The sequence below is a fragment of the Otolemur garnettii genome, unplaced genomic scaffold (genome assembly GCF_000181295.1).
Source record: "Otolemur garnettii isolate 467f Iridium unplaced genomic scaffold, OtoGar3 scaffold00123, whole genome shotgun sequence".
Taxonomy (NCBI): Eukaryota; Metazoa; Chordata; class Mammalia; order Primates; family Galagidae; genus Otolemur; species Otolemur garnettii.
Genome location: NW_003852518.1, coordinates 727,536 through 749,073, shown reverse-complemented (window position 1 = coordinate 749,073; position 21,538 = coordinate 727,536). Strand labels below are relative to the sequence as shown.

The 21,538-nt window shown below is 46.9% G+C and overlaps 1 protein-coding gene across 2 annotated transcripts in view; it reads right to left on the bottom strand.

Moving 5' to 3' along the window:
- The window catches only part of GRB10 (growth factor receptor bound protein 10), a 178,469-nt gene extending 162,727 nt beyond the window's left edge, over window positions 1-15,742 (bottom strand). For both annotated transcript variants that reach the window (XM_023517875.1, XM_003797733.3), the window contains exon 1: window positions 15,567-15,742. The gene's annotated coding sequence lies outside the window, so the exon portion shown is untranslated. The remainder of the gene's footprint in view (window positions 1-15,566) is intronic.
- Window positions 15,743-21,538: the final 5,796 nt, after the last annotated feature.

Sequence of the window (21,538 nt, the reverse complement as noted above, 5' to 3'; positions counted from 1 at the left end):
TTTCCTAAATTTAGTGAAGGCTTTTTATCTTGCTTGTGGTATCATTAACTTTTGATAATCCTTGATACTTGAAATTTGAAAATTATTAAAAACTAACTGAATGCCTTTGGGTGCCTTCCAAAGGATAGATCTTTATACATTTAAAGTATTAAAAAAGAAACAAAAATTAAGAGACATAATCAGTAAAGTCAAAAAAGGGACAGATTACCATGACAACGCCACAGTAGCAAATACAGGCCCAAGGCCCCAGGAGCAGCTCTCCCATCAGCGTGAGAGAAGTTAAGGAAGGAATGGTACACCGCTCAGATTTATCTTTGCTGCCTCCACAATGGATTTTATCGTTGCTGGAAAAATGGCTAGAACTTTGCCTGAAAATGAAGGATGCTTACATTCTAATGCCGTAGTGAGAGGTGTAAATGATGGTGCCCAGGGAGGAGACCACAGAGAAGTTCAGGCCACATTTATTCAAAGGGGAGGGTGGCTTATTTTCACAGCTTACTTGGAAAGTAAGGGTCCTTTGGTACAAACTTCTAGGGGTGGGCTAGCCAGATCCTTTGTATCTTTATCTTAGCAGGAGAGGATGAGAGGGGAGGGGAAAGGGTTTATGTGTAGCTGTCTTCGACCCCCTCAACATGTAGCATGACTATAGCTAACAATAATACATTATATAGTTTCAAATAGCTAGAAGGAAGATATTAAATGTTCCAAACACAGGCTGGGCATGGTGGCTCACGGTAATCCTAGCACTCTGGGAGGCCAAGGCAGGATTGCTTGAGCTCAGGAATTTGATACCAGCCTCCACTAAAAATAGAAAAACTAGCTGGGCATGGTGGCAAAAGCCTGTAGTCCTAGCTACTAGGGAGGCTGAGACAACAGGACTGCTCAACTCCAAGAGTTTGAGGTTGCTTTGAGCCATGACACCACAGATCTTTACCAAGGGTAACAGTGAGACTGTCTCAAAAAAACCAAAAAATAATAACAATAATAAATATATATATATATACACACATATATAGGGTTTTTTTGTTTTGTTTTTTGAGACAGTCTCAAGCTGTCACCTTGGGTAGAGTCCCGTGGCATCATAGCTCACAGCAACCTCATACTCTTGGGTTTAAGTGATTCTCTTGCCTCAGCCTCCCCAGTAGCTGGGACTACAGGTGCCCACCACAACCCCCAGCTATTTTTTGGTTGTAGTTGTCATTGTTGTTTGGTGGGCCTGGGCTGGATTCAAACCCACCCACTCCCGTGTATGTGGCTGGTGCCCTAGTCGCTGAGCTACAGGCGCTGAGACAAAAAAACCCAAAAAATAAATAAATGTTCCCAACATAAAGAAATAATAAGTAAATGAGATGGTAAGTACACTGTATGTCCTTCTATGTTCACCCTATACATTATATAAATTGCAATATCATTACATGCCCCATAAATACAATTTACAATAATTATGTTTATTAAAAAATTAAAACAAAACATACACACTCCAAAGTCCTTCTAATCAACACTTGATAGTAAACCATCCACTCCTATAATAGAATCCAAATCACTGATGAGAGACTTCTTTTCATCTAATGAAATCTTTAAAAAGGGCTCAAAAAGTTTTACATCTAAATCATACTTTCCAGACCCCAGACTGAGGCCCCTGGTTAAATTATAAAACGCTCAAGATTGTGGCAACAGATGGCCTTAGTGTCATTCTTTTTTTTTTTTTAATTAAATGATAGCTGTATACATTAATGCAAACAGGGGGTACAGTGTAGTGTTTTCATATACATTTTAAGATACTTTCATCAAGCTGGTTCACATAAATTTCATGTCATTTGCAGTCATTGTGTCAAAACATTTATATTCTAGTTCTAGAAAAGTTCACTTGTACCCTTGTTAGACAGGTATATAGGTGATCTTTCAGTGTCATTCTTTCAGCAGACTAAAATATTAAAAAGTGTCACCACCTAGGTTAACTTAATGTCATTGTGTCAGGAGACCCTAACTCCAGGGGCTCTTATTGTTGTCAGGAGCTTGATGCCTTAAGGGCAGCTCTGGAATTTTAAGCTCCACAGAAATGTAGTCACTGTGTTTGCTGCAGTTGTCGGGTTTTCAAGAGTCTCAGATGAGGGAATAAGATCGGGCCTATTAGACCCAACTTAGCTGCATGAGGTTTTACCACAGATATATATTCAGTTCTAATTGAAATGTCTTTTTTGACAAATCATTAAAATGTTCTGCCTTTAGCACAAGTGAATAACTCAGCGAACAGAAGATGTTGGTTCCCTCCAAGGAAACGATAAGCAACACAGATGATTCCAACTGAACGGTGGTTCAACTTCAGTTTTCGTGATGGGCTTATCAGAGCACAACCCCATTAGAAGCTGAGGAGCTCCCTGCAACTTATGATTGGGCTCTAGTTTCTACTGAATGTGTACTGGCTTCAAGGCATCATAAAGTTGAAAAATCCAAGTCTAAACAGTCTGCTATGCTGCCAGCATTAAATGCATTTTCAACATGGGACACTGTGGATTTAAGATGGGTTGGTGAGGTCATACCCCACCCCAAGCCCAGAAGCCCTGTGTGGTGAGGCGGCTTATTTTCTTTGATATCAAAGATCAGCTCTCTGATGAAATAAGAGAAGAGCAGACATGCTCCAGTGACCCTGCCAGACCCCGGAACCGTGGCCACTTATGTACTGAGGCTGTTCCTCAGCTACACGGGGAGGACAGGGCCAACCCCCAAAACAAGCCGCCTGCGGGGCCTCTTGCCGTGCTGTGGACCCTCATTCACCCTCGCTCACTCTCTCCCACAACAGTGATTCCGGGGCTTTCCTTCTACTGCCCTAACCCTCCTAGCCTACGCTTCTCCCCTGCACAAAATTAAACCGTATCAGGGACTATGAGCTGACTGCTCTCCTCCTCCCAGATTCCAGCCCAGAGGTCCTGCCAAGGCCAACCCCCACCCAAAGCCTCACCTCCTGGCGCCCACCCTTCGCTCTCCGCCTCTATCCCTGGCTCTCCCTCCTGGTCTCCCTCTCTTGTACTCCTGAGTATCTCTGCCATTTCCCTCACTCAGAAAGAAAGAGGAGAGGGAGGAGGGGAGATAAGAGAGGATGGGGGAGAAGGGGAGGGAGGAGGTGCCCCCTCTCCACTCCTCCTCTTTGTAACCCCCGGAAATGCCGACAAAGCTCACTCTAAACCCACTGCCTGTAGCTCCTGGCGCAGCACAGTCTCCCTGGGGCCCCACGCTCCCCAGCGACATTCTCTCCAGACTTATCTGAAGCACTCAGAGTCTCTTACGTGGTCTCTTCTAGCTCTCAAGGTCAGAGGTGCTGGGTGTCACTGCAGGAGGCCAGGCTGAGGAGACTGGCATGGCCGCCAGGCCACCACAGGCCTAGATCCCGTGCCGTGGCCTTGAGCTTGGCCTCTGGGGCAGGCTCCCAACATCTCTTCCAAATCCACAGTAACAGAAAGGGGTTTATTATAAAATAAAGGGGTTTACGTGAAGCTAAATGTTTTATTTTCTTCCAGCACTTCTTTGAGCCTTTGATCTAGCAGGGCAACCCTCTCAAGAGGAGACTGGAAAGGAATCACTTCCTGAACAGGTTTCCCCTCTGAAGACCTTGTGTTTTCTGCTTTGTCCCGCTACCCTTTCACCCCAGGAGGCCGAGGTGAGGGCGAGAAGGCAGCAGAGCAGCCTATGGGACCTTCTTGTATAAAGGGCCACCTGGGCTTGTCCACAGAGGTCCAGCAACAGCCAGGAGGAAAGGAACACAACAGCCAGTCCGCAGAATCTGGGATCTTCGGGGCAGGATGTAAGAAGGAAAAAGGAGGGCTGAGACCTTTGACCTGGGCAAGTGGACAGAGGGCTTTCCACATGCTGAGATGGGCAGGACTCACTAGATGCAGGTGCATGATTAGAGAAAACAGGGCTGGGGAGGTTCTTGCTCAAGCCTAAATGCTGACATTAACACATTCTTACCCCGGGGTGGGGAGGGGACACGTCCTCTCTGACAATAGAAGGTGCCCACCCTTCCTGTCCTTAACATGGCTCTGTGGATTTGCAGGTTTTCCTGCTCTGCCTGCTGCCCCCGGGGGAGGCCCCTCCAGCTCACCACGGGCAGAGGTGTGCTGGTGGTAGAAGCCAACACTGGACAGCACACAGTGGGCAGCAAACCATCCACTGTGGGCAAGGTGGCATCAGCAGGCCCTTGCAAGCAGTCAGTAGAGGCTTCTGGGCAGAGATGGGAGCTGAGCTGGGGAAAGTGGCAGACATTAGAGGGATGGAGAACAGAGGGGACAGGAACAGAGTAATGAAACCACAGAGATGAGGGTGCAGAGTAGCTGAGAGAACAGGGAGAAAATGAGGGTCCCGGAGACACGCAGACAGGAATAGAATCCTTTGTGGAACGTTCTTGACGGGCCTGCTTCTGAGTGGAGCTCCGACATCCCCTGCCTTCTCATCTTCCCAGCAATGCTGTGCACGAGGTGTTGCAGCCCAGGGCCTGAAGCTCAGGAATTTAGGCAACATCAGCTTTCAGCTGTTGTGGCTGGGACTGGGGCCCTGGGACCCTGGAACGTTCCAGGAATAGAGACTGGTTGGGGTAAAGCCCAACAACATCCATCTTGACCACACCGACTCTGAGGTGACACAATCTGGTTTCATGGACAGAGTGAGACCCACGTATAAAATGTCTCTACTCTCACCCTCAAAAACAGAAAAGGCTACCAGGGAATTTCTTTCAGAAATAGCATAAGAAATCAGAACCCCGACTTTACAAAGACATGCCAAATGAAAAGACACAGTTAGCAAAATCTCTCCCCATAAAAAACTAGAATGAATCCACACTCTAGAATCTAGATTCTAGATGACACAAACATGTCAGTGGATCTTACAGACAGTCCCCAAGTTACAAACGAGATCAGTTCTGTAGGTTTGTTCTTAAGTTTAATTTGTATGTTAGCTGAAACAGATACATTTACCTATTACCTCTAGTAAGCCTCCATTAGTGTGAGTCATACGTCAATCAGACGACTATAACTTGAAGACTGCTTATATGTAAAATTTTGATTTTCATTATAAAATTCTTTAATGTATAATTATAAAATGGAATTGTATATGGGTCTTTTACCCCCAGAATAGATTTTTATTCTCCTTTGGCCACACGAGTCCTGTATCATCAGAGTCACTATAAATAACCCCCAGGAGCTTTTCTTAGGAAAAGCTTAGCTTTTCTTTGTACAACTTCCAAGATGCCATTTTGCAAGCTACATTTTTTCCTTCCATTGGTTCTAAAAACTGCAATAACTAAGAAAGTAATTGTCTTTTGATAAAATCATCAACATCAATCACGTACACTCTGGACTTCAGTCATCATTTTTGTACAAAGTAATCTGTCAAAATAGCCACTGACAGTTCAAAGAAAGGGGCACCTCTGAGACGCTGCCCTCTTTCCCTGCCCTGTCTGCAGACCCAGGGCTCTGCTGTTTCTGGAGGCACAAAATGCTTTAAATGTAGCTGTTCAGATTTAGCTTTGTATCATAAATTTCATCATCAGCTATTACATTCTTCCATCTTTTCCTTGATGGAGATGTTAATATTTCAAAAATGTTTCTTTTTGACTTAGGATGGACTCAACTTAGAACGGCCTGCTAATCCTGCTACTCTCTGGGTAATAGCACAGCCAGGATGCCCTGCTCTGAGAAAGAAAAAAGGAGAATCTATTTCCTGAAGACAGTTGGAATGTCTGGCCTTTGGGTGGCCACAGGAGACCGAGGAGCCCCTCCAGCAGCTCTCCATGGGGAACCATTGAAAATGAGCTACCTCCGCAACCTCAGTAACTAAGTTCCCTTTGAAACTTCCATGGCAGGAAGCTCTTCACAAAATTTACCTCCTTTTTTTAATTATAAATTTCAAGGATGCCCATAAGCACCATCTTGATAGATTCTGCTTTTACCATACATATATAAAACCTTTCTGGCTGGGTATGGTGTAATCCTAGTACTCTGGGAGGCTGAGGCAGATGGAATGCTTGAGCTCAGGAGTTGGAGACCAGCCTGAGCAAGAGCAAGACCCTGTCTCCACTAAAAATAGAAAAACTAGTCAGCTGTGGTGGCAGGCGTCTATAGTCCCAGCTAATCATCAGGTTGAGGCAAGAGGATCACTTAAACCCAGGAGTTTGAGGTTGCTGTGAGCTATGACACCACCACAACAACACTCTACCCAGAGTGAGACTCCATCTAAAAAAAACAACTTTCTGAAAACTTGAATTCACTGCCAGCATGGGATGAAGACCAAAGATCAAACAAACAAACAAACACCCAAAAACCCTTTCCTCACTGTTCTTCTTCCTATTGTCGAGCTAACTACCTAAGCAGGTGCACACATGGGGGATCTCCCTGGGCTGCCATCCCCTCCGTGCCTCTGTTTCAGGGCTATCTGTTCAACAGAAGCTTCAGTGATCACAACATGTAGAGCCTGGCAAGCATGTCTCTTGGGGCAAGACACCTAGAAGTCGGCCCGCACTGCTGACAGCAAACAGCAAACAGAAATACAGAGCTGAACAAGCGCGTGCTTTAGTTAGGTTCCCACTCCCATCCCCAACACCATGGAGCTAAACATGCCTGCTGTCAATTCCAGAGGAGCTTTTTACATCACAAAAGGTATGTGAGTCCTCAGTCTGATTAAGCTGGCTACTGGACAGGAGGGAAAAGACAGCAAACACCCTGTGTAATGGACCATCCTGGGACCAGAATCAAGCCTGCACTCCTCTCCAGGGTCCCAAAATAACTCACCACTGGCCAGAGGACAGGCCCTCCCAGACCACAGCCAAGGCTGTCTGAGGACAGCTCTCCCAGCAATCATCCTTCATGTCTACACAACTCTAACAATAAAATGAAGGTGAACTCCAAGGGTCCACACTGGTTTGGCTGCAGATCAGACTCTGTAAGAATTAATGAGGGCGCTACTGCACACCGGCCTAGAACTCACTGACCAAAGGGAGGGAGGTCCACATACTGGTGCCTCAGCTGGCCTTGGTGCCCCTTCCCACCACTGCTACTCCTGCTCTGCCCCAGGCCAGAACTCAAGATTACTAGGAGACTCACAGTCATGTCCAAAACAGACGCCCAGGGCTTCAGGAGGAGCTGAGGTCCAGAATGCAGGAAAGGATGCCTAGAAGCAGCACAGTATGTACAAAGCAATCTACAGAAGCAGGGCTCAAATCAGCAAAACCCTGAAAACAACCCAGAGAGCGATCTGCAGGTGGGGATGAGCCCTCAGTGACAACTGCCTACAGTAGAGCACGACTCAGCAACACAGGGAGCGTGCTGCTGACACTCGACAGGGCCGAGGCTCGGGACAGACGGGGCTCACGGCTCAGCAACACAGGGAGCGTGCTGCTGACACTCGACAGGGCCGAGGCTCGGGACAGACGGGGCTCACAAAGTGAAGTCATTCCCTTCATGCAACTCCATGGGAAATGCAAACCCACCTACAAGAGTGAGAGCTGCTCAGTGAAAGGGCAGGAAGGAAGGGCTGACTGCCGAGAGGCAGGAGGGAACTGGGGGTGACGGATGTTTTTGTCCCTTGCCGACTTGATGGCTTCACAGATGTTAAAGCTCTCCATTTCCACATTTCAAATACGTGCAGTTCTGTGCTTCATGTATTACACTTACAAAAAAGAAGAAGAAAACCATTCGGGAGAGAAGAGGATTATCAAAGAATTCGGTGTGGCAGAGAACAAGTCGAGTAGACTCCCATGATCCACACAGTGACAGGTGACAGACGTCACCTTGAGCACCGACTTAGGGACTTCTGAGTCACTGTTCCTGGGAGAAACAGAGTTAGGTTTCTATGAGCTGGTCAGATGTTTGTCAACCAGTCAATATACAACCTTGTTAAAAGACACCTTACTTAAAATATATTGTTGATTCACTGACACTGAACTCCTGGCCCCCAGCAGCGTAAACTCATGCCTTAATATACACAGCTTCTCTGCAAGACACGTCACAGCTCTCTCAAGCTTAGACACAAAACTAATGGCTTTGGTGCCATTTTAAATACCAAAAGCATCAACAAAAAGTGCAAAACCCCAAAAACATATAGCACCAAGTAGACCACAGCAGGAGAGCCTGGTCTGAGCTGTGCCAGGAACACATGCATTTCTCCCTAGTCCAGACCATCCACACGTAACCACAGAAGCACGGCATTACAAACTTCAGGGCTTAAAGATAAGTTTAGCAAGTAGGCAAATACACAAATATGGGACACTCAAATAATGAGAACCAACTGTACCGTGTTTCCCCGAAAATAAGCCCTACCCAAAAAGTAAGCCCTAGCAGGATTTCTATGCATTTGTTAAATAAAAGCCCTACCCCAATAATAAGATCTAGTAGTGGGCACAGCTGTGCAGCGTATCTGAATAGCCATGCCATGCATTTTGGTGTAGAGAGGAAGACGTCCCCTGAAAATAAGCCCTAGTATGTCTTCTTGAGAAAAAATAAATATAAGACAGCGTCTTATTTTTGAGGAAACACAGTATCTAACTTCTTTGAACCTGGCTGTCCTCACATGTAAAGTAGATAGAGGGCCTGCTGTGAAAAGTGAGATCCCAGAATCACTGAGAATAAGAGCTGGCACAAATGAGGTACCACAAATTTTAGCCAGTATCATTGCTGCTGCCTTGAGTGTTTCCATTACTTGGTCTAGGCACCCACAGCAGGCCCCACCTTCTCTGTTCATGAAGCACCTGCCTTACTGTGCTTTACTGTGCCTTACTATCAACTTCCCTGCAGACCACTGCCAACATCTGGGAACGCTCTGAGGACAAAAGCCACCTTGTACAATGTCAGGGGCTTCACCTAGAGGCTGTATGGATGCTGAGACTGGTGGGTTTTGATCTCCCTCACTCATCTCACATATGACCCCAACTGCTTTTTTACTAGCAGTATACTTCATCCAAATGTAACTTAGACATTGTCACTGATTAAAAACATTAAGTTTCAAGAAATAATATTACCTTATCCGTAAATACTGAAACTGCTTGACACTTACCACGACCTTATTAATACTTCATTATGATTTTAATTCTCTTGAGAAACTCTTGTTTTATAGATACATCAGTAGTTACCAAATTAGAGCACTAAGCTTTCCTGAGTAGCAATGAGATCTTCAATTCAAATGGACAGAGATAATGACCAAGAAAATACGTGTGAGTGTGTGCATGAGTGTGTATCACCATCTGGGGCTTTGAATCTATAGAATGATAGCACCAAGATGTACCACCACCTTGAAGAGAAGTAGGAAATCGACAAGTTAGCAGCCATGAAAAGATGACTGAGTCGCAAGGCTTCCAATTAGGTTAGTGCTGGAGTTTCAAGAATTGTCTACTTCACTTCTAGCAGGTATTGACAGAATTCTGCCAATTATTTTCATCTTTCAACTTAGCCTTAGAAGCTAAACAACTCATCTCTAACCTTCCTCCTAAGACTCAAACAAACAAGCTTTCAAATAGGAACTTCCCAAAGGCAAAGGGGAGACTTCTAATTCTGCTGCAGTAGAGCAGCCATGATCCTCGCATGGCCTCTTCTACACTAAAAACTGGGACACAATACAACAGGAAAAGAAAGATAACAGAAAGCAGGGAGAAGACAACAGACTGCCTGGGGACCTCGGGACATGAGAAGAGCACGGCAGTAAGCTCCTCTGTGCTGTGGTCTGAATGCCCCCTCTAAAACTCACATCAAAACCACTCCCCAAGAGGGCAGTGTGGAGAGGTGGCGTCTTTAGTTGGCGAGTGAGTCATGAGGGCTCTGTGCTTCTGAATGGATCAATACACGCTTGGCTTAATGGACTGAGGAGTTAGTGGGTTAAGGGGTTATAATGGGATTAGGACTGGAGGCTTTGTAAGAAGAGGCAGGGAGACCTCAGCTTGCAGGTGGCACACTCAGCCGCCTCTCCACGCAAAGCCCTGTACCACTGGGAACTCTGTGGCACCCACCAGCAAGACGGCCTCACCACGTGCACCCTTCAACCTTCATAACTGGAAGAAATAAATTCCTTTTCTTTACAAATTACTCAAGGGTATTCTCTTATAGCAAACAGAAAACTGACTAAGATGCTGGGTTTCCTTACTATCTCCCACATATCCCAGACAGGCCCTGGACACCTCCCACCAGGAACTGCTGACAGTCTCAGCCTGGAAGGGCTCCAAGAAAGCCTGTCCCCCAGCCAAAGGATCAGGAAAAGGGTGCATAACAGAACCAGGAACGCTTTACAATGCCCACCAATAGACTAATCCCCGACCATAGTTTCAGAGGGGTGAGTGGAGAGCTAATTCTCTACCTCCTAGCCCCTGACTGGCACACGCAGGTGGCAATGTGCCAATCTCCTGATATGGTATCCACTGGCTATGAAGGAGCTGGTCTCTCACCCGATGGAAGCAGGCCATGACCCAGCTCTCTGCAGGGAGAACAAAGGCAGAACCAAGTGGGGAGCTGAGCCTAAGCCCCACCAGCATCACTGAGGAGAGCAGGGCAGCGAGGGGCGGGGCTGGCTGGCATCTGCCTCCTCTCGACCTCCTGTGTCAGTGGGGCCCATGGGGAGCTGGGCTCCCCTTCATTCCGCAATATCAGTGCATGTGGGCTCCACCCCACCGCCCCATCCACACCTGCATGCCAGCCGGCAGGGAAGAAGGTTACGTAAGACCCAGACTCTCACAGTCTCACACCCAAAATGTCCAGGATACAATGAAAATCTTGTCAGACCAAGAATGAGGACAATGGCAACTTGAATGAGCAAAGACAGTCAACAGGTGCCAACAGCGGCATGACTCAGAAGCTGGAATTATCTGACTGGAATTTCCAAGCAGCTGTCTCAAAACTGCTACCATAAGAACTATAAAAACTCTTAAAACAAGGAAAGCTGAGCTACAGGCCTACAGCCTAAGTCACCCCCATGCGGAGAGAGGGATTATTTTCCTTTCTTCCATCTTGGTGCTTTTTAGAGTCTCTGGATCAGTGGATGATGTGCAACACTTGGAACCAACAAAACTAACAATTCAACCAGGTACTTACTGAGACTCCACCACATGTTCAGAATGAGCTGCACTAACCAGGTACTTACTGAGACTCCGCCACGTGTTCAGAACCGAGCTGCACTAACCAGGTACTTCCCGAGACTCCGCCACGTGTTCAGAACCGAGCTGCACTAACCAGGTACTTCCCGAGACTCCGCCACGTGTTCAGAACCGAGCTCCACTAACCAGGTACTTCCCGAGACTCCACCACCTGTTCAGAACTGAGCTGCACTAACAGGCGATACAGAAACAAATGAGTGACTTGAGAATTTTGCTCTCCACTGTAACCCAGCGAGGATTCATCCAAACTCAATACCACCGAGTCAAGTGCCCCAACACAGGCAGAAATTAAACAGGAAGAACTGCACAGGATATAAAAACTCCACCCAAAGGCTGTGAGCGTGTTTTCCTACAGGGTGGGCAACAGAAACAAAGTTACTATGGAAGGAAAATGAAGGGATGAGAAAGAGGGGAATAAATAGCAGAATCAGGAGCTTTGTTGCAATAAGAGCAAAGGCACAAAGGAATATGCAGTAGGGAAGGGAGATGGGACACCCAAGTCTGCAAGCACGTCACAAAGACTAGTTCACCATCCTCTGACCTTAAGTGACAGAATGTAATATGGCACAACTGCTGTGTTCTGCTCTCGGAAAGAAAAAGGTAGAGCAGTCAGACCATTTTCAGTGAAATTCTGAGAATGTTTTGGTTTGAACTAGACTGCAAAACGCAAGAATTACCAGTCAATGCACGTGGTGTGGAGATGGTTTCTACTCCTATGGGTCCATCGTGCTGGGAAGTAAGCTAGACGCTGTGACAACAATAAAGGGTCCTCCCTTGGGCAGCGCCTGTGTCTCAGAGGAAGAGGGTGCCAGGTCCATATGCCGGACGTGGTGGGTTCAAACCCAGCCCTGGCCAAAAAAAATAGTGCAAAAAAAAAATAAAATAAAATAAAGGGTCCTCCCCCCAAAGCGCCTCAAGGGTAAGCAGGGCCCTGAGAGTCGCCCCTGCTGTGATGTAAGTGAGAGCCCAGTGAGAGCTGCCATCTGAGCCAGGAGGAAGAAGCCTTTCCTCAGGGTGACCCCCACAAGGCAGGAGCCTCTGAGGAGCACATTGAGCTTGGGGATGTGAAGCTCTGAACCCAAGAAAACCGCTGAAAATTCTCTGAAAGCAAAAACAACCAGACACAGGGACAGCAGAGAGCTAAGTCCTGGTCCCCCAGCAGTCACATGCTTGAGGGAAACACTTGGAGGTCTCTCGGGTCTAAGAGAGAAGAACAGAAAATGGAACCATCCAGGCCATTTGTGCCTTCCTTTTTCTCCCCTATAACCCCAAAACAAACAGGGCTCACTCATGAGACATGGTGATAGGGAAGGACAGTGGGAGGGCCATCCTGATGCCCAGCCAACCCCCAGCATGGCCCAGGACCTCCAGGTCCTGGGTCCCACCATGGGCCCACCCAGATCCAGGCCTGAGGCCCTGGTCTGAGACACTCTGCCACCAAAAGGACCTGCTTTGACCATAACCAGCTCTTCTCAGAACCTCTTACTTTGACTCTATAGCATCTTTCTGAAACCCTCAGGGACGGGGCTTCAACTGTAAGGTCACCTAGAACATGAGTCCTTAAGGGAATATCTTTCATCCCCAAACACATTCCTTGCAGGCTGGGGATGGGGCCACCCTATGACACGGTGCTCTCAGTACCCAGGACCAAGCCTGGTACCACATGGAGGCTCAGTAAGGAACTTACAGAGTGACCAAACAGGAAAAGTTAGGAAAGTGAGAACTCGTCCACAAACGTTTTCCATCAAATAGATTCTGTAATGTATTCAACTTAGCTGATTCTTGCTTTGGGTCACACTTGCTCTCCTTAACACAGGGGCCTATGACAGGTGCCACAGAGCCCCATCCACTGCCCAGGATGGGGACTGCCCTGAGAAGACTCTCATTCAAAAGCCCACAGGTCACATGCCCCTTGCTGTCTCCACGTCCCCACCAGCATATGGTTCAAGGCCTCTGTGGCCAGTTACACATAGTGTGCAGATGTGGAATGAATCAGCACAAATCCGCTTTCTAAAAGCCTCAGACTTTCTTCCTTGGACACCCCTGGGAACAGTATTACAAGAGTCGACTTGGAGACTACAGGGAAGAAGCAAGAGCATTCTCGTCCACTATCAAGGTGTCTCCTGGGCCACAGTCACTTGAGAGGTACAGGGAGTCCATGTGAACGTCCCAGTCAAGAAAAGGTTTTGTGGCTAAAACATTTGGAAATGACTTCCCTAGAGCAACTGCCAGCATGCCGCACTTCATTAAATCCCTGCTGGCCCCTGGGGATTCAAACTGGTCAAATGGAGGCCACAGACAGCCCCAGAGCCAGCACCCCACTCCTAGAGGACAGGCACCCCACAGCACCACAAGCTCCATGCTACCGGACCCTACTCCTTAAGCTGCTATTGATAACTGGATTTCAAGCCAAAAACAGAAAAATTAACTGTGAAATGAGGTTTCATTTCAATGCTGTGTCCATGCCAAGTAGTCCCTGAACAGACTATCAGAACTCACAGGTTTGAAGGAAGGAGAGTGTCCTCCAAAGGACATGTCCAGAAAAGAAAAGGACAAGAGGTACATGGCTGGTCCGATGATCCAAGAAGTGGGAGCTGGGGCCAGTTTCAGTGGCTTTTTGTCTTCTCAGCTGTGTCTATTCAATGTCAAGAAGGCCTGCCAGAAACACCAGTCCTAAGGCTCAGGGGTCTTCAGTATCACTGGCAACAAACTGGCTATGGAGGAAGGGCCTACAGCAGTGCAAAGGGGCAGCTGGGTCCAAGGAGGACGACCGTTCCCCCGTGACAACATCACTCTCTGACCCAGCATCACCCTCTTTCTCAGCAAGTCTATGCACACAGCACACAGCGCGCAGTGCACAGCGCACAGGGGGGCCTGCCACCTTGGACCTATGCCCAGGGGCTCACGCACCGCAGGGGTGAAGCTACTGTCGGCCACAAGGCGATTCTCTTCTCTGAGATTCCCTCTGAGATAGACGGTCCTGTTGCCTTCAGCACCTCTGCTATCAGAAGGAAGGTAAAGGCCTGTTGTACAAAAATCACGGTCTGTTCCACCAGGAGGGCAGTGGCTGTTTGGGAAGATCAAAGTTCATGGGAAAGTACGTCCCTCAGGGTGACCAGGGTGGGAGTCCTCTCTGCAAGGAGCTCCACCTCGCAGGAAGACAGCCCCAGAGTGTCAGCTGCCTGTCCACATGTGCACATTGTGAACTCAGCACAGCATACATAAAATGTCACTCAGCATGTAACACGAGGCTAAGGTAAGGTTGGTACTAGGGAAAAAGAGCCCGGAACTCTCCTGAGGCCTATGTATACGGGGAACGGTGAGAGCAGGAACCAGGTTCCAATCTCCCTCCAGGCCCTTGGGCTGGGTTCTCTTCTGTGATGGGCTGAACCATTTTGTCTCCAAAACATTCATATGATGAAGCCCTAACCGTCAATATCTCAGAAGGTGCCTGTATTTGGGAGATCCTATCAGAGGCAATTTAGTTAAAATCAGGTCACAAGGGTGGGCCCCCCAACCCAATATGACTAGTGTTCCTATGGGAAAAGGACAAAAGGTCACACATACACACAGGATGACCTGTGAGGACGTGGAGAAGGAGAGGGGCCTCGGGAGCAACTGACCCCTCAGTGACCTCGACTTCTAGCTTCCAGAACTATGGGCAATAGTTTTCCACTGTTTAACACCCAGTCTGGGGGACTCTGGATGACAGCCTGGGCTGACGAAATGCAGTGCTCCACCCTGGGGCAAAGGCCCCAGAGGCCTCTTGCTGGAAGGCTGCTCTGGCCTCTCAGCCCTCTCTGCCTGCAGCCCTGGCTGCACCTCCAGCTAATATCTCAGATCCACCCATGGCCAACCAAGAGGAAAGACAAGGTCCATTTCTACAAAGGGCTGCCTCAGGCTGATGCACTGAGGGAAGGTGGGGATGCCAGTTATCTCCTCTGGGCCTTCATTATTCACCCAACCCAATCTTAGCCATAAGGCAGGGGCAGCCCACATGCCCATGCCAGGAACCAGACACAGGACAACAGATGCCCTGTGTGTTCTGGCCTAGCTACACCAAGGAACAGTACCAACACTTGAGGGTTACCACGTGCCCAGAGCCACCCGGAAGGCAGGCACTGTCACCCCCACCTTACAGAAGGGCAGAGGAGACCTGTTTGGCTACCAGACTTGTCCCCAGGGAGTCTGATCCACAGAGATGGTTCAGGTATGGCCCAGGCTCTCCCAGCCCGACAGGGGTAAGCTCAGTGTTCCCCAGCAGTGCAGAGCCCAAGAGGAGACGGAGACACAGGCAGGGAGACTCCCTTTGGGAAAACTGGAATAAGGACCTGGGACTAGGCCTCCAGCAACAGGGTCACACATTTATTGACCTTGCCTTAATCAACATTAACAGACTCCTCTCCTGCAAAGAAAGCCTCTGGGTATCAGGGAGAGCACTCACCCGTCAGGAGTTGGCTCGGCGGCTCTGTCTGCCGACGCGGCCACCTAGCTCCACGAAGAGGATGCTGGCGAGGACACAGCCACTGGTCACTGGGCCTGCAGCTGCCCTTTCCTGCTCAGCATTGCGGTCAGCTCCAAAACTGAAAAGGAAAGAGGCCATCACTGAACTCACACTGGACTTGTGCAAATGTGAACTGGTGCTCAGCGCCCAGGACTAAAATTTTTAAAGCAGATGTAAAAGAAAATGATTTTTTAAGGAGATCATTTAAAAGGCTCTTCCAAAAAACAAAACGAGAAAGCGAGTCCATGAGAAGTAGCCTTCTAGTTGCCACATCATGTAGCTGCAGGTACAGATGCCCAGAGACCAGAGGATGGAAGAGGAGTAACTGTCCGCGTGGCCATCCCACCCCAAAGCAAGCGACTCCCAAGGCAGTGAGGTATGGGGCTCACAGATATTTGCCCTCCTACAGGCAAGGTTACCTAAATTCACACTTTGAGCCTGGACCAAAGCTCACATTCTTCTCGGAGGTCCCCCCAGGCTACAACCCAGCATCCACACGGCAGGGATCTGCCTCTCCCTCCGCCCAGGCACCAGGCACAGTCCACGGTCCTCTCAGCAGAGGCCTCACCAGGCCAAATGGGACACTAAGTGGTGCACGCCTGTCTCAGGGAGGGACGGGTAGAGAGCGGGCAGACCTGGAGGCCAAATCCTGGCTCTGATCTGCTAGGATTCAGCACTCAAATCCCACACCCTGAGGGCTCAAGACACTGCTCTGGGCATGGAGAAGAGGGTGAGAACGAGTCTAACCCTGCCCTGCCAGTGATGACAATATAGTGAGCTGGGCAACTTACCAGTCCTTCCAGACCCTGGTCCCTCTGCAGGGCACTGGGAATAAAGCCCACCTCACTGAGGACTTTAACACATTACACTGGATCCCACTGGGTTCTCACATTTCTAAATAAGACACACAAGAAGACTTAACGGAGCGACTAACACACAGCAAGGATGCAACCGTGGAGACTGCTGCTACCGCTGTGTCCAGCTAGGCCACCACCTGTGACGTGGGTGCTCTCAACAGACCACTACATTAAAGACTGGAAAACCAAATTTTCCTAATCATTAAATGGTGAAAATAAAAATTGTCCCTGCCTTACCTGACATAGAAGAAGTCCTAGGCCTAGATACAAGCAATGTATAAATACAGCCATCAAAATGAGTGTTTAAAAAACAGAACAAAACAAACAAAAAAATGTCCAGCTGGACACACCTGCTAAGAGCTAGACCTGGGAAGCAGAGGGGCTGGACTCACCTCCTGACATCACCCCCTGGTGGGGCGTGTGGGGAAAGGACTGAGGTCTTTGAGGTGTCCCACCTATAAATCAGGTCTCTCTTTCATAGACCTTTCATGATGATTAAGTAAGCTAATGCATATAAAGGCAAGACAGGATCCAACACAGAGTAAACGTTAAATGTACTAGTCACTATTAATTATGATGCGCCAAATAATTCTCCCACTGACAGCTGCAAAACCCACTGGCTGCCTCCAAGCTCTGAGGCTTGCTGACGTTTAAACAAGATGCTACCCATATTGGAACTGAAAGGGGAGGTGTGTGATGCATGGCTATTTGACTGGTCAACCCCGAACACTACTGGAATTTACAAAGGCGTTTTATTAAGGGCATTGCTTTTAACTCTTCCAGAGAATTTGAAAGTTAGAAAAATATCATGCTGATTATGTCAACTGGCATATTTCTAAATTCTAATAGCTTACACTGACCACAAGCTGAAAGACAAACAAAAAATTGTACATAGTCAAATAGGTGTGATGGTCCTGGAAATGACAATGGTGGAAAATGGACTTAGGGTCACCGTGAGGATAGCAGATGAATTATTCTAATCCCCATATCATTAGAGGTCCCATCTCCAGGGAGCCTAATCTTTTTCCCGGATTTACATACGAATGCCCCAGGACTGCTTCCCAATGCACCTGGTTTCACATTTAAAAATGTGCTCGGGAGGTTTGCTGTGTGTCATGGGCACAATAAATACAGGGCGTCCATAAAGTTTGTGTGCAACTTACTATGTTAAACTATTTTTAAATTGCACACAAACTTTATGTCCACCCTGTATATAAGGTATACTGAAATATAGTCCACCCTGTTAAACTGGTCACTATGTCACTCATTTTTGTCTATTTTCAGGAAAGCTGACATTGAACTTTACAGTTAACAAAAGGCCCCATGACTTCTGAATGTGATAAACTGAAGAGTGAACAAGTTCAGTATCTACCTAGTAACCTGAGTGCCAGCAGCAGACCTGGGAGAGCTTGGCCCTGTTGACAGTGGCCCCTCCAGCACCCTGAGTGCAGGCCACCACATCACATGCTGACCTGGATGGTGGGACTTGCACCTACCGGGTCAACACAGAACTTGCCCAGCTATCTGCCTACCGGTCACGATGCGACATAAACTTGAGATCTTAAAGAATATACTAACCTGGGCAAAAATAAATAATGTCTTAAATTACCTCCAAAATATTTCGAAAACAAAGGGCCTCTTGATTTCTGTTTAGTATCTTTAATATCTTCCAAAAATTCCTGAGCTAACATAAAGTTTTCCTTCTGTCCAGTTCTCTCACACTAAATATTTAGAGTAATAACAGTGACTATTTAGACACTCAATAAATCCCAACTTTCAAGACAAGAGTATTCAGCATGGTCAGCCACACAGCTCTGGAGTGAAGTCCAGGCCTTCTCAGAACGGGGCAGAATGCTTTGAACTTAAAATATTAAACTCCATTTTGTACTGACATCAGGGACTTGGAGACGACAGTTTTCTCACAGAGTAAAAAGGTGCTTATGAAGACAAATTGAAAAATATGTGAATAAAATGGAATTGAAGAGAAGACAAATTTCTGAAAAACAATTTTAAAACTTCAGGATGTTGTTGCCAGACCCCACAGATACCTTATAACTGAATCAACAATTAAACACAAAACTACACTACTTTTATCACGGGCATCTTCAGATACCTTCAGACCAGATTACACAAATCCAGCAGCCACAGTCCGGCAGCAGAAGGAAGTTAGAAGGCAGGGCCCTTTCCCACCTGACTGCCCGCATCACAGTCACCCTCACACAGATGTCCAGACCCACAGATGCTCCAGTTCCTGACACACAGGGCACAGGACCCGCCTCTCACTTATGACACCCATGTGCTTTAAACCGTTTCTAGATTACTGATCATACCTTACACAATGCACATGCTACACAAGTAGTTTTTGTGCTGTATTTTTTTCTATTTGTATTCATTTGTATTATTATATCATAATTTTTTATTATTTTAGGTTTTTTTCTGAATATATTTGATTTGCAGTTAGTTGAATCTGTGGGTGGGGAGCCTGTGGGTACAGAGGGCTGACTGTGCTTTTGAAACATCAAGTACATAGAAAACATTCTGCAGTGTGGATCTACTCAGAAGAAAAGAAGTTGTTTTATCAAAAAGACTCCCGTACTTGAAGATTTATTGCTGTAGCACAATTCACAACTGCAAAGACATGGAATCAACCCAATGGTTATCAATTCACGAGCGAATTAACAGAATGCAATATATATACACCATGGAGTACTACTCAGCTATAAAAAGAATGAATCAATGCCTTTGGCAACACTAGGGATGAAACTGGAGACCTATATCCTAAGTGAAGTACCTCAAGGCTGGAAACACACACCACATGTACTCCGTGTTAAACTGGAAGTAAGTGATGAGCACACATGTACGTAAAGAAAAGTAAACTCAGTGGAAATCAAGCAGGGGAGGAGGGTGTGGCAGGGAAGGGAAAGGAGGGGCGAGAACCTGCCTAATGAGTATGATGAACACAGTTTAAGGAAATGGGCACACCTATGTCCTTGACAGAAGTGTGACCAAAGTGAGCCATGGGACCAAAACATTTGTACTCCCTTAATATTTTGAAATTAAAATAACATTCAGCAATAACTTAGCTGTGACAGTCCCATTCACTTGACCCCTCCCTTGCTGACCTGTCCCCTAGCACACACCAGGAGATGTCCACAAAGAAGGTGAGTGAGAACACAGGGTGGGACACTGACATACCAGAAACAGCTTCTGAACTGGCTGCCATCACTGAAACCAAAAAAATTCAACCAAAATGTGTAAATGGGCCCAGAATAACCCGGGTCTCCATTCCAGAGCCAAACAGGTCCAAAAATCCTAACCCTCCTCACTGTGGGGGCTTGGGGAACCAAGCAGGTACAAAGGTGGGTTAGGCAAAGAATGCTCATCCCACCAGACATGCCAGAAATGCAACAAGAGGGACGCCACCCATTCTACACGTAGCCCAAGCTCAAGACAGACAGGACGGAGACACACGCGCACAGAAACCAACAGAGAAGACACCACAGCTCATGAACACAAACAGGCACACTTCAGTTCAGTCCCAAGAATAGCCTTGCACAAACTGTAAAGTGTTACAACACTTACTGGGGACATATAAAAAGACCTGAATGAATGAAAACGTGCTAAGTGCCTAAATAGGAAAGTTAAACATTACAAAGATTTTGATTCTCTTATAAGTAATTATTTCAAAAATTAAAAATAATGTTATACATGAAATTCAAGCAGCATTTTTTTCTTGGAACCCAATAGAATAATTGTAAAATTAACAAAATAAGTGGTAAGATGGTTAGTCAGAGAACACAAAGAGAGAATTACTCTCATCACACAGTGAAGCCAAAGTGTTAGAACAGTGTGCGGCTGGCACAAAAGGGCATCTACCATCCCCCGGGAAGTGCTGCCTCTACAGACCAAGCACTTCACCAGGGCACCTGGGACTGCATGGCCACACTGGAGGAGGAGGAGCCGTGTGTCTTCGCTCCCTCACAGCCAAGTGTGCAGGGCCCACAAGCCTAGAACTCCAGGGTTTCCAGATCTTCTTGGCTCTCCACGGGATGCCTCACCAGGTCATGAGGACACCTGCAATGGCCTGTGAGGACAGTGGCAGCCATCCTTGGCTGACAGTCCATTACATACAAGTCACATCTCTACAGTCTCTCCTAAGGGCTTTCTGAAGATCAAATGAAAAGGAGTAAAGGCACAAGAGACACATCATACATGTGTAGGGATCAGGGGCTCTGAATTAAGAACTAAATATCAATCCTTGGAGGCAACACTGCAACCCATTTTACAGATACAGAAACTAAGGCTAAGAGACAGTAACTACAGGACAAGGCCACACTGCCAATAAATGGCAGAGCCAAGACACAAGTCAATCCATGCCTGGATGTCTAAATCCAAGCCACCCCCCCCCCTTTTTTTTTGATAAAATATCAATGGTACAATAGGGAAAAAGAAAAGAAAACTTTTGTGATGTTTGTAAGGTTTCTCTTCATTTTAATTCTTTGGATCACTTGTTTGGAGCACATTTCATCACTTCCTTTTAAAGGGAAAAAATGCCCAAAGAGTGAGCTTAAAACCCAAAGCACAGAAGCTGAAAGAAAATGTAACAAAAAATAAAAATCCCCTGCTTGCTGGTAATTAAAGATTTTAGTGATGAGGTGTAAATAAGGAACCCATTCACGTGATAAAAGGCATCTACCAGAAACTTTCAGCAGGCACGCTGCACACACAATGAACAAACCACTCCCCATTAACTAGGACCAGAAAGTCCACAACCTCGGTATCAGTAATACTGCTCTAGGGTCTAAAACAGTATGGTGAAATAAGAAACAGAAATGAAGTGTAAATGTTGAATAGAGGAAGAATTTTTTTTTAACCATAGTTAAAAAAACAAATGAAATGCAGGACCATAAACTGAAAAATATTAGTACCAATACGAATATTTAAGAAGGCTGTTACCCCAGAGCAAGCCACATACTTGCTGCCCTTCTGGTACATCAGCTCCAAAGCAACTAGAAAGTCCAACGGGGGAAAAAACTTCATTTGCAGAAGAACAAA